The sequence below is a fragment of the Monodelphis domestica genome, chromosome 7 (genome assembly GCF_027887165.1).
Source record: "Monodelphis domestica isolate mMonDom1 chromosome 7, mMonDom1.pri, whole genome shotgun sequence".
In the NCBI taxonomy this organism is placed as follows: domain Eukaryota; kingdom Metazoa; phylum Chordata; class Mammalia; order Didelphimorphia; family Didelphidae; genus Monodelphis; species Monodelphis domestica.
This window is the reverse complement of record NC_077233.1, coordinates 275,668,947-275,672,240: the sequence shown is the minus strand read 5'-3', so window position 1 is coordinate 275,672,240 and position 3,294 is coordinate 275,668,947. Positions and strand designations below refer to the sequence as shown.

Genomic DNA, 3,294 nt, shown 5'->3' with positions numbered 1-3,294 from the left:
CCAAACAAGCATATGGACATAAAATAAAAAGAATTACTGTCACTTACTTCAGCAGCACCTGGACTAAAATTTGAACAATTTTCTATACAAAGAGCACCACTTACACAAAAGTGATGAGCAATTTCAGGAAGTGTTCCATTTTTTCCCCTATTAAAGATAAGAAGATGTAAAAGCAAAAGGTAGAGGGCATCTAGGTGATTCAGTAGATAGAGAGCCAGGACCAGACAAGAGGTCCTGGGTTTAACTCCAACTTCAAATACTTCCTAGATATTTGACCCCGGGCAAATCACGCAACTTTATTGTCTAGCCCTTAGTCCTTTTTTGCTTTGAAACTAATACACAGTATTGATTCTAAGATGGAAGGTGCTTTTTTTTTTTTAAGGTAGAAATTTAAACTAAAAATAAACCCCAAAATATATCAATAAAGTTCACAGACCTCATTAAGGGATTAAAATGTAACCTCCTTGAGGGCAGGATCTTTCCCTTAATGAATATTGAACTGGTTTCCCCCAAAGTGGCAAGTATGAGGAATTCCTAGAAACAGGAGATGAGTAAATTTACAGAGTGAAGCAAGCAAGGAGGATAACAATGTAACAACTATAATAATACAAATCTCAAAAAAACATCCAGAATTCAAACACATAGTGATTATATTGTATTTATCTTGGTCAGAGAAAACAAATAATGAAATATACTTGCTTCCTCTTGGGTGAGATGTGGGCCACCATGGGCATGTTGCATAAACTGATATAGTATGATATATCGCCTCTAAATTGCTTGTTTTTCTTTCTCACAAGGTGTGCTTCAAAGCTAGGTTGAAGTAGAAATATATCTAGAAATTATTTTGAATAAAAAGAAAAGGAACTAATTATATACTTTTAAAAACAGAGTTTTGTGTCTTTGTACTGGAATCTTTTAGATATTCTTCTAACAATTGCAAATTTGAACAGAATGAAGTTTGGAAATTGACAGAAGTCTTTAGAGACATTGTACTGAGATCTAAACTGCAGGGTTTCAAGCTTAAATATCCGGGTTGGACCAATAAATTTTAAAACCCTGTTGTTAGAATGACACCTTACCTATTATTAAGAACCAGGAAGTTAACATGTTCCAAAGCCAGGCCAAAATGAGACAGACTAACAACTGTACTTAGAAAATGATTAGTTTTTGCTGTTGATTGATAAACTTTACCTGTGGATTTATGAATACACATGGTGTTTATCCACCCTCTCAATCATATTAGCTTGCTGAATCTCAAATCAGCAGTACCTCCCTGGACCCAGACCTAAACCACTAATTATCCACAAATCAGTCATAATTTGAAATCCCACATCTGTAGGATCTGTGTGAAGCACTGGCCTATTTCTCAAAATAACTAGCAATCCATTTCCCACATTTTCTTCACCACCACAGCCACTGCTAAAACAGCTGTGATTGTGTTGAAATGTCCAGGGAAGATTGAAATTTCAACCAAATTCCTTTAACAACCATGCCACAGACTCAGAGTTTTCAAAGAGTGTGCCCTATGTTATGAGCTCAGGAGACAAAATGTAGACCACTCAGTCTGAAATTTTCTTATCTATTCAAAGAACATTCAACTGGGTGGAAGGAAGGGAGACTAACAAAAAAGGAGGGGAGGAAAAAAAATCTCATCAATTGAATTATACCTTCCCATCATTCAGTCAATCAACAAACATTTATTTATTGACTTCACAAGTTTTTTCTACCATGCTGCAGAAGCCCCCTCACCCTGGAGGTTTATTCTACCTCTAGACTTCTCACACCTGAAATAAATGGCATTATTGAAGACCTTTTCTCTGATTTCTCCTCCCAGAACCTCCAGATTAAGGAAAGCACTGAATCAGTCATATCTTTGTTCCTTTCTAAAGTCCATACTGACTCTCTGGTTCTTTTCAACCATGTTTTCCACTCCAGAATCTTCTTCCCAAACACTCTCTGGTTTTCAGCTTCCTTTATGTCCTCCCTATTAGCTTCTTGAGGACAGAGACTGTCTTTTTGGTTGTATTTGTAACCCCCATGCTTAGCATAATGTCCAACACACAGTAGACTCTGAATAAATTATTTTTAAAAACCTTTACCTTCTGTCTTAAAATTGAAAATGAGTATAGATCCCAATGTCAAAGAGCAGTAAGGGCTAGGTAACTGGGGTTAAGTCATTTGCCCAAGGTCACAAAGGTGGGGAGGGTCTGAGGCTAGATTTTGAACCCAGGATGCCTCCTCTCTAGGCTTGGCTCTCTATCCACGCAGCCACCCAGTTGACCTTGCATAAATGATTAATGATTTGACTTGACAATGTGCCAGGTGCTATGCTAGGTGCAGTGGGTCCAGCTTTTTCTTCTACTCCCAACCTCTCTAAGTCTGAAAATGATACTTAATCAAAACCAGTCTCTCAGTTTTTCATACCCAAAAATAAGTCCTCATGAAAGATATATTGCATATAATTTTCAGCCTATGCTGTCCCCTGGATGAACTGAGTCTCATGGGCTGAGAGGTTGGAGCCTTTCCAGAATAGCCAACATTAAAAGTGATAGTAGGGGGTGGGGAGTGATAAGAGCAAATTTCAAAAATAATACAGCACGAGGTCAAGCCGGACACAGGTTTCTTTCACACTTGGTACCTTCTACTCCATGAATACAATTCCAGCCCTGTTTTCCAACTCTCATTGCCATTTCAGAGTTATGAAGTAATGACAGCTGCAACTGTAGGCACCAGGAACGAAGGCAATGGAAACAAGTTGGAGAGAGTCCCATTCCCTGCTGCCCAGTGGAAATGCACACTAGCTGCAGTGAAAATACGAACAAGGGAGAAAGAAGGAAGAAAAAAAGGAAAAGGAAGAAAACAAGTGGGTGGAAGAAGGGGAAAGAAGAAATGAATTTGATGTCCCAGTAAAGGAAAATAACGGACCCACGCAGAATGACAGCATGTCTTACTCCATGGAAAGTGTCTCCTTATGACGGGCAGCCTTTGGGCAGGGCACACATATTGGCTGTCACTTCCAATACCAAATGGGTCCCCATAATAAGACCAGTCCCAGCGGGCACTCCCTCCGTCACCTTGGCAACAGTCATAATCACGGGTTCCACTGAATAAACTCACAATCCTTATTATTAGCAGAGTTATTGCACTTGTGGCTTAAGCCTTGAGGACTTTCAAGATTTTCAAAGGACCTGAAAAAAGTTGAGAAAGCAGCAAAGTCTAGTGGATGAGAGCCCCCCCAAACTCTGGATTCGGGACTAGCGCTAGTTCCAGCGCTGGCGTGTTCTGTTATGCTTT

The 3,294-nt window shown here is 39.3% G+C and overlaps 1 long non-coding RNA gene across 1 annotated transcript; it reads right to left on the bottom strand.

Annotated features, from left to right (window-relative positions):
* Positions 1 to 350: 350 nt before the first annotated feature.
* LOC103105295 (uncharacterized) lies at positions 351 to 3,026 on the bottom strand. Its single transcript, XR_469728.3, has 3 exons — positions 2,926 to 3,026; positions 2,639 to 2,801; positions 351 to 832 (listed from the first exon to the last, which is right to left on the bottom strand). It is a non-coding gene; the product is annotated as an uncharacterized LOC103105295 (long non-coding RNA).
* Positions 3,027 to 3,294: the final 268 nt, after the last annotated feature.